This window comes from Rhinopithecus bieti, unplaced genomic scaffold (genome assembly GCF_001698545.2).
Source record: "Rhinopithecus bieti isolate Rb0 unplaced genomic scaffold, ASM169854v2 scaffold_14826, whole genome shotgun sequence".
Lineage (NCBI taxonomy): Eukaryota > Metazoa > Chordata > Mammalia > Primates > Cercopithecidae > Rhinopithecus > Rhinopithecus bieti.
This window is the reverse complement of record NW_016808328.1, coordinates 3107807-3117536: the sequence shown is the minus strand read 5'-3', so window position 1 is coordinate 3117536 and position 9730 is coordinate 3107807. Positions and strand designations below refer to the sequence as shown.

At 42.5% G+C, this 9730-nt stretch overlaps 1 pseudogene; it reads right to left on the bottom strand.

Annotated features, from left to right (window-relative positions):
• Positions 1-344: 344 nt before the first annotated feature.
• The window catches only part of LOC108538398 (BRCA2 and CDKN1A-interacting protein pseudogene), a 36225-nt pseudogene continuing 26839 nt past the window's right edge, over positions 345-9730 (bottom strand).

The following is a 9730-nucleotide window of genomic DNA, read 5'->3' as shown; positions in this document are numbered from 1 at the left end:
TTGTATTCTTTATAATAAACCAGTAATAGTAAGTAAAGTGCCTTCCTAAGTGCTGTGAGTCTTTTTTTTTTAAATAAAAAAATAGAAGGTTTTTTATTAAGTTCTTTAAATTACTACTCCATGTTTTTCTTCTTCTTGGAAAAGTTTTTAAATCAACCACTCATAATTTGACCAAAATTTAAAAAAACTGATATTTTGTAAATGTGTCACAGACACATGGGACAGAACCCTACTTTTTGTAGAGGACCTTAATCTGAATAAAGTCATGAGTTTTTCAGTAAATCTCCACTGAGTTTTCTGGTAATGTTACAAAAACAGGCCCATCACTGTCCATTGGACATGGGTTAAATAGATAGATATTCTTTCAGTTTATCCATGATTTCATTCATCTTGTTGTCTAGAATTAACATCACAGTTCGCAAGGGTGTCATTGGTACGTCATCAAAAGACCATTTGCCTCCCAGACAAGTGTCGCTCTCCTCCTGCACTGAGTAGTTGAACTTCAGAACTGCCTTCTCATAGAAAAGTTCTTCCTCTGCATTTGCAAACATTAACGCAGCTTTCTTTTTGCTGCTAGGTTTCTTTTTTGGAATTGTTTTTTCCTGCTTCCACAAATGTCTTACTAATCAGAAGGTAAAAGTAGCACTTCCCACATGGCTTATTGGTTCTGTGTGCCTCCGCCAGTTCTTTCTGAAGCTGCTGGTACATGGGTAGAGCGATCTGTGGAGGGATATTAATGAATCTTTCACTTAGGAGAAGGCCCACAGGCTTGGTGATGTCATTTAAAAACTTGTCCAGCTGTTCAACTATGCTCTTTTCACAGTTCTTCTCACAGAAGCTTAGAACCAACTCTTGAATTTGTTCAGCACACTGGGTACCCTTTCTTTCAGTTAAATTTAAAAGGCTTATGAAACCAAAAACCTCATCTTCATCCACATCATATTCGCTGTCTTCTGAAACATCCGTTTGCTTAATCACACTCCCAATATGGTTCTGTTGAATTAAGAGATCTGTTAGTTCTGCAGTGTTCACAGGATCCTTTAGAAAAAGCTGCTGCAGTAATTTCTTAATTCCATCATAATCATTATCTGATAGAGAGTAAGCTTCAAATTCAATATTGACTTCCTCGTCAGTGACGTCATCCTCTTCATCCTCTTCCTCGTCACTGTCATCATTGTCTTCGTCCTCATCCTCAACTTCATCTTCCTCTTCATCATCATGCTGGACTAGGGGGTCTGGCAACTGCAGAACCCCACTTTCCACAGCCCACCGCTTACCTCTGTGAGTCTTTCTAGCAAATTATAGAGAGGTGGTCATGGGAACTCCTGATTTATAGCTTGTTGGTCAGAAGTACAGGAAGCCCAGGACTTGCAGTTGGTGCCTGAATGGAAGCAGTCTTGCCAGACTGAGCCCTTAACCTGTGGGGACAGATGTTAACTCCCAGTAGTTAGTGTCAGGCTTGAATTGAATCACTGGATACCTAGTTGGTATCTGGAGAGTTGGAGAACTGGTTATTGTGGTATGGAAAAAACCCCCTACACATTTGGTGTGAGAGGTGTTGCACTATAAAAGACTTCAGACCTGCCAACAACCACATGAGCTTGGAAGTGAATTCTTCCCCAGTTGGTCCTTCAGATGAGACCTTGACCTTTTCTGACATCTCAATTGCAGCTTTGTGTAGGACTCAGGTAAACCATGCCCAGACTCCAGACCCACAGAAACTGTGAGATAATCAATGTGTTGAATTTATTTATTTATTTATTTTTGGGATAGAGTTTCACTTTGTTGCCCAGGCTGGAGTGCCATGGCACAATCTCAGCTCACTGCAACCTTCATCTTTTGGGTTCAAGCAATTCTCATGCCTCAGCCTCCCGAGTAGCTGGGATTCCAGGCGTGTACCACCACACCTGGTTAATTTTTTGTATTTTAGTAGAGATGGGGTTTCATCATGTTGGCCAGTCTGGTCTCAAACTCCTGACTTCAAGCGATCCGCCCACCTCAGCCTCCCAAAGTGCTGGGATTACAAGTGTGAGTCACTGTGCCTGGCCATAAATGTGTTTTAAAAGCACTAAATTCACTGGGTGCGGTGGCTGATGCCTGTAATCCTAGCACTTTCGGAGGCCAAGGCAGGCCGATCACAAGGTCTGAGATCGAGACCATCCTGGCTAACATGGTGAAACCTCATCTCTACTAAAAATACAAAAAAAAAAAAAAAAAAAAAAAATTAACCAGGCATGGTGGCAGGTGCCTGTAGTCCCAGCTACTCGGGAGGCTGAAGCATGAGAATCCCTTAAACCCAGGAGGTAGCGGTTGCAGTGAACTGAGATTGTGCCACTGCACTCTAGCCTGGACGACAAAGCAAGACTCTGTCTCAAAAACAAACAAGCAAAAAAGCACACTAAGTTAATGGTAATTTTGTTATTCAGCAACAGAGAATTCATACATTTGAGAGTGTGTTCGAGCAAAACCACAGTGGGCTGGCAGAGCTCTAAACTCCTCACACCAGCCGATGTGGCATCATGGGGATACTGTTAGTGAAGTGGTTTTACTAAACAACAACAGCAGCTTATGATTATTGAATGTTTGCCATGTTCCTTGCTCTATGCCAAGCCCTTTACATGTTTTATTTCATTTAGTCTTTGACATAACCCTATGAACAACAACTATTACCCCACTTGTCACCAGGGAGGGCAAAGGATTTTTGATTTTGAGATGACCTCCTCATCAACAAGGGATTTGGCCAACTCCCCTTTGACCTGTCTAAAGACAAACACATTTCATCACCGCGAATGCTAGCTTTTTTTGTTTAATAAACATTTTATCCTGAAAAACATTTAGAGTTACAGAAAAGTTGTAAAGATAGTACAGAGAGTCCTTGTATACCTTTCACTCCATTTCTCTTAATGTGAGCATCTTGCGTTACCATGGCACATTTCTCAAAACTAAGACATCACCGTCGGTACATTACTCTTAACTAAACTATAGATTATTCAGGTTTCACCCATTTTTCAATGAATGCCATTCCAGGATTCAATCCAGGATCCCACATTGCATTTAGCAAGCATGGATTTTTTCTTCCCTGGACCCAAGCCAGTCTGGTCTCACACGATGAGCGTGTAGCCCTCTGTTGCCATGTGTTGACCCTAATCCTCGCAAAAGAACAACTCTGGCATCACTGAATTAAGGGAACGTTTGCTTTTTTCCTGAGCAAGGAAAGAATGTCCCATATTGGCTAAGAACACCTTGGTCTGAACTATTTGGGAGGTTGACTGATGTCAACCCTCAAATAATTTTGCTCTGGTACCCACATTTTTGAAATTTCCGAAACAGGGGGAGGAGATGTCAGGTCATCACTCAGCACACACTGTCTCACAGTTCCGGAGGCTGGAAGTCCAAGGTCCAGGTGTCAGCAGGGTCGGTTCCTTCTGAGGACTGTGAGGGAGAATCTTCCAGGCTCTCTCCTATAGACAGAAGGAGGGGCCCCTGGAGGTCATCTAGCTCCTCTTGTCCCCTCTTCCCACCAAACGTTGACTGAGCATCTCAGCATCTCCGTTGTCAGTTATAGGACTCCTCTAGTCACAAAAGACAAAAGGCACCCCAGCTGATCTAGAGGAAAAATAAAGGGAGACTTTTTAAGGGACTCAGTTCACATCAAAGTCCAAGGGAGGGAGAACCTTCCAGGCTCTGATCATTTCCTGGCAATCTTTGGCATTTCCTGGATTGTAGAAGCGTCACCCCCATCTCTGTCTTTATTTTCTCATTGCATTCTCCACATGTGCATGTCTCTGTGCCCCAAATCTCCCCAATTTATAAGGGCACCAGTTACATTGGATTAGCCACCCTATTCCAGGATGACCTCATCTTAACTAAGTACATCTACAACAACCTTATTCCTAGATTAGGAAATTCTGAGGTTTTGAGGGTTAAGACTTCAACAGATGAATTTGGGTGGGGTGGGGGAAACACTACGGAACACATAATACTATCTGTGATTTCTCCCTGTGTCTTGGGCTTCCCACAGCGGATGGCTGGGCCCCTAGAGGGAGCACCCCAGGGCAGGTGTCCTGAGAAGGACAGTGGGGGCTGCAAGGATTCTGACCTCCCCTCCGAAATCACACAGCATCCCTTCTGCTGCGTTCTGTTGGTTAAAAGTGAGTCATGGAGCCCGTGCAGGTCCAGGGGAGAGGCCCCACAAGGGTCTGAATTTTGGGAGGTGTGCTGGGAGCTGGCTTTCAAACCAGCTACCCCAGGTTCATGGCAGGCTAACATCCTGAATCCCAGATTAAAGCATGTTTTTTTCCCTGATTTTTGTCCCTCTGGTTAGCTCCCAGGGGTAGTTGCTCAATAAATTGTTGTGGCCTGGAATTTTATCGTGACAGGATCTGTTCCATCAGCAGGAAAGTGCCAGCTCCCACCACTTCTCTAGTGCACTCCCTGCCTCTTTTCCTTGGGAACCCAAGCCTGGCAGGGGCCAAGTCCTAGGACCGGAAGGATCCGAAGCTGGAACACAATGGGCTGCTTTTTCCTGCCCACACACCTGGGCCTGGCACTCAGGGGGAAAAGTGCCCCAGGCAGGCGGGCTTGCCAGACTTAGAAAGGAGACCGAACTTGAAATGTTTTATAAATCCTCCAAATGGAGCTTCTGCAGCACCGGTACCAGCTTCCCCCATCCCTACCCCGGGAGAGAGGAAAAGCAGGGAGAGGAAGAGAAGGAGTAGGTTTCCAGTCTGTTTATATTTCAGGCTATTTTGGAACCCCCTGAAGGCACGCATACACAGGGGCACATTTAAATGCACCAGGAAGTGCTCCCGGAATGGAAACTGGAGTCGGCGGAACTCTGGGGCACTGCACTGCCCGCTCTGTTCTGCTGTCCCTCAAACAACCAGCAATTCAGCCCCTTCAATGCCCAACTCAAAGCCTCTCTCAACGGAAGGGCTTCTGGAGGTCATCTAGCTCCTTCCATACCCCCTTCCCACCAAACATTTACTGAGCATCTTAGCATCTTCATTGTCAGTCACAGGATTCTTTGGGTCACAGGGAATAGTGGAAAGGTACCCAAGCTGATCTAGATGAAAACTACAGGGGGATTTTTTGAGGGGCTCAGTTTACATCAAAGTCCAAGGAGAGTTTGGCTTCAGGTACGGTTGAATCCAGCTGTTCTAACCATGTCATCAAGGGTGGGTCTCTGAACATCCCTCAGCTCTGCTCCCTCCATGGTAGCCTCATTCTCAGTATTATAAGGAGGCAAGGTGCCTGCCAGCAGCCCCAAACCTTTGTCAAGTCCCTCAGAAGACCTTGGGATATGAGTTCCCATTGGCCAGGCTTAGTCACATGCACCGCTATCCTTACCATCTGGGAGTGGAGTCAACTGCACCCGAAGCTCAGAGGTCCCTCTTCCACCAAACCCTTATACCCAGACACCAGGCAGCGAAAAAAAAAAAAAAAGGTACGCATGCTGTCTGCTTATATCCCTCTAGTGATGGAGGACTCATCAGCCTGGGGGCATCCCTGTCCTCTGATAACTTTATTCAGATTTCTATAATATTTCTTACCATACTTCAGTGCAATTTATTTGTTTGCCTACATCCCTTATTGTACCCCTTTGTTTCTGGGTCTTCAGCACAAGACCCCCCACAGAACAGGTGCTCAATAAATGTTTATCAAATGAAGAATTAATATCTTCCATTACCAAGTACATACGATGCGCCAGGTGTTTGATGCATATTACCTCATTTGATCCTCGTGACCACTGTCTTAGCTAAAGAGCATCGTCCTGTTTTTGTATGTGAAGAAACAGGTTCAGACAGGTTAAGAAGTCACCTTACCAAGGTCATCCAAGAAGAAGACAGTGGAGCCAGGATTCGAGCCCAGGTCATTTTGACTTTAACCTGATATGGACGTGGGAGAAGCCAGGAAAGAAGGGGAGAGGACAGGAAAGAAGAAGAAGAGCAGAGACAGTAGGGGAGGAAAAGAGGACAGAGGAAGGGGAGTGGGAGGAAGCTGTGAATGTTAAAATTTCTTCCTCTGATGGTTATAATTATTATTATTTAAAGACACAGTCTTGTTATATTTCCGAGGTTGGATTAGAACTCTTGCTCAAACTGCTGAAGTTTGAGTGGTCCTTCTGCCTTCTGCCAGAGCTACTGAGCTAGGAACACAGGTGTGTGCCACTGTGCCCAACTGGATGGTTGTTCTTTCTTTCTTTATTTTTTCTTTTGAGATGGAGTCTTACTCTGCTCACCCAGACTGGAGTGCACTGGCCCGATCTCGGCTCACTGCAACCTCCACCTCCCAGGTTCAAGTGATCCTCCTGTCTCAGCCTCACCAGTAGCTGGGATTACGGGTTCACGTCACCACACCCGGCTTTTATTTTATTTTTTAAGTAGAGATGCAGTTTTACCATGTTGGCCAGGCTGGTCTCAAACTCCTGATCTCAGGTAATCCACTTGCCTTGGCCCCCCAAAGTGCTGGGATTATAAGTGTGAGTCACTGTGCCCGTTATTCTTAATTTGCTTTTTGGTCACTGACTCCTTAAGGAATCTGATCCAAGTTAGTACCTTTTGGCGTGGCAATGCACCAAAGTACCACACAATAAGAATATTAAATCGAAGTAAATGTCATCCATATACTGACATAGTACATTAAGAGTATTAAGTTCAGTAAATGAAGAAAAAAATGATATTTTATTTGGGGTACACTTCGAAAATAATTTCAGCTTGGGAATTTTGTGGCGGGGTAAACTGCTTATCTTATCAGTATTGTTTTTGTTTAACAAGCCTCAAATCATTTTGTGCCACACTTGCAGAAAATTTAAAAAAAAAAGACTCAAATCTGGGTCCCCAGAGTCCCTCATTTTAATAAATGATTTTCTGTTATGCTTGATAATGGCATTAATAGAATAAGAAGGGAGAAACAGAAGACCAAAACCGGTGACCAAGGATTACACCTGGCAGGTCTACAGTGTCCCCAAGTCATGTCATCATCATTGGATTTGCTTTTTAAATTCAGAATAGGTGTTGGGTTGGAGGGTGGGCTCTTTGTCTTCATTGCTGTGATGTTTGGAATATAGAAAAACTATGGAAAATACGATGGAGGTCAACAGCCTCCTCATCCTAAAACCAGGCAGAGATACAACAGGAAAAGAAAATTTCAGGCCGATATCTATGATGAACATTCATGCAAAAATCCTCACCAAAATACTGGCAGATCGAATCCCACAGCACATCAAAAAGCTCATCCACCATGATCAAGTAGGTTTTATCCCTGGGATGCAAAGTTGGTTCAATATATGCAAATCAATAAATGTGATTCCTCACATAAACAGAGCTAAAGACAAAACCACATGATAATCTCAATAGATACAGAAAAGGCTTTCGATCAAATTCAACATCCATTCATGTTAAAAAACTCTCAATAAACTAGGTATTAAAGAAACATACCTCGAAAGAATAAGAGCCATATATGACAATTCAACAGCCAACATCCTAATCAATGTGCAAAAGCTGGAAGCATTCCCCTTGAAAACTGGCACAAGACAAAGATGCCCTCTCTCACCACTTCTATTCAACATGTTATTGGAACTCCTGGCCAGGACAATCAGGCAAGAGAAAGAAAGGGCACCAACACCACTGAAAAGAAATAAATAGGAAGAGAGAAAGTCAAGCTCTCCTTGTGTTTGCAGATGACATGATCCTATAGCTTGGAAAATCCCACAGTCTCAGCCCAAAAGCTTCTTAAGGTGATAAACAACTTCAAGAAAGCAGCAGGATACAAAATCAATGTGCAAAAATCACTAGCATTCCTATACAGCAACAACAGTCAAGCAGAGAGCCAAATCAGGAATGCAATCCCATTCAAAATTGCCACAAAAAGAATAAAATACCTAGGAATACAGCTAACTAGGGAGGTGAAAGATCTCAACAAGGAGAACTACAAAACTCTGTTCAAAGAAATCGGAGATGACACAAACAAATGCAAAAACATTCCATGCTTATGGATAGAGAGAATCAATATAGTAAAAATGATCTGCCTAAAGCAATTTATAGATTCAATGCTATTCCTATTAAACTACCATTGAGATTCTTCACAGAACCAGAAAATCTATTTTAAAATTCATATGGAACCAAAAGGAGTCTGAATAGCCAAGACAATCCTAAACAAAAAGAACAAAGCTGCAGGCATTATGCTACTCCGCTTCAAACTATACTACAGGGCTACAGTAATCAAAACAGAATGGTACTGGTACAAAAGCAGACCGAAAGACCAAAGAAACAGAACAGAGATCCCAGAAGTAAGACCGCACATCTACAACTATCTGATCTTTGACAAAGCTGACAAAAACAAGCAATGGGAAAAAGAATAAATGGTGCTGGGATAACTGGCTAGCCATATGCAAAAGATTAAAACTGGACCCCTTTTAAACACAATATACAAAAATTAACTCAAGATGGATTAAAGACTTAAATGTAAAACCCAAAACTATAAAAACCCTGGAAAACAACCTAGGCAATATCATTCAGAACATAGGCACAGGCAAAGATTTCATGACAAAGATGTCGAAAGCTATTGCAACAAAAGCAAAAATTGACAAATGGTATCTAATTAAACTAAAGAACCTCTGCACAGCGAAAGAAACTATTAGCAGAGTAAACAGACAACCCACAGAATGGGAGAAAATTTTTGCCAATTATGCATCTGACAAAGGTCTAACATTCAGCATCTATAAGGAATTGAACACATTTACAAGACAAAAAAACAAACAACCCCATTAAAAAGTGGGCAAAGGACACGAACAGACCCTTTCAGAAGAAGCCATACATGTAGCCAACAATTATGTGAAAAAAAGCTCAATACCACTGATCATTAGAGAAATGTGAATCAAAACCACAGTGAGATACCATCTCAGACCAGTTCGGATGGCTATTATTAAAAAGTCAACAAAAAAAAAATAACAGATGCTGGCAAGGTTGTGGAGAAAAAGGTGCGCTTATACACTGTTGGTGGGAATGTAAATTAGTTCAACCATTGTGGAAGACAGTGTGGCAATTCCTCAAAGAACTAAAGACAAAAATACCGTTCAACTCAGCAATCCCATTACCAGTTATATGCCCAAAGGAATATATACTCTTCTATTATAAGGACACATACACATGTATGTTAATTGCAGGACTATCCATGATAGCAAAGACATGGAATCAACCTGAATGTCCATCAATAGTAGACTGGATAAAGAAAATGTGGTACATATACACCACAGAATGCCATGCAAACATAAAAAGGAGCTAGATCATGTCCTTTGTAGGGACATGGATGTTGCTGGAGGCCATTATCCTTAGCAAACTAACACAGGAAAAAAAAACCAAATACTGCATGTTCTAGCTTGTAAGTGGGAGCTAAATGATGAGAACACATGGACACAAAGAGAGGAACAACAGACACTGGGACCTATTGGAGGGTGGATGGTGGGAGGAGGGAGAGGATCAGGAAAAATAACTAATGGGTACAAAACTTAATTCCTGGGTGATTCCATAATTTATATAATAAACTTCCAAGACACAAGTTTACCTATCTAACAAACCTGCACATGTACCTCTGAACTTAAAATAAAAGGGTTTCTTTTCTTTTTTTTTTAAAAGAAAATAGAGTGGAGGCTCCAGATGACAGGTGAATAGTCAGGGGTCTTTCTGTGCATAGTTTCAGGGCTTTTGAACATTCCCTAAGTCCCATAAGC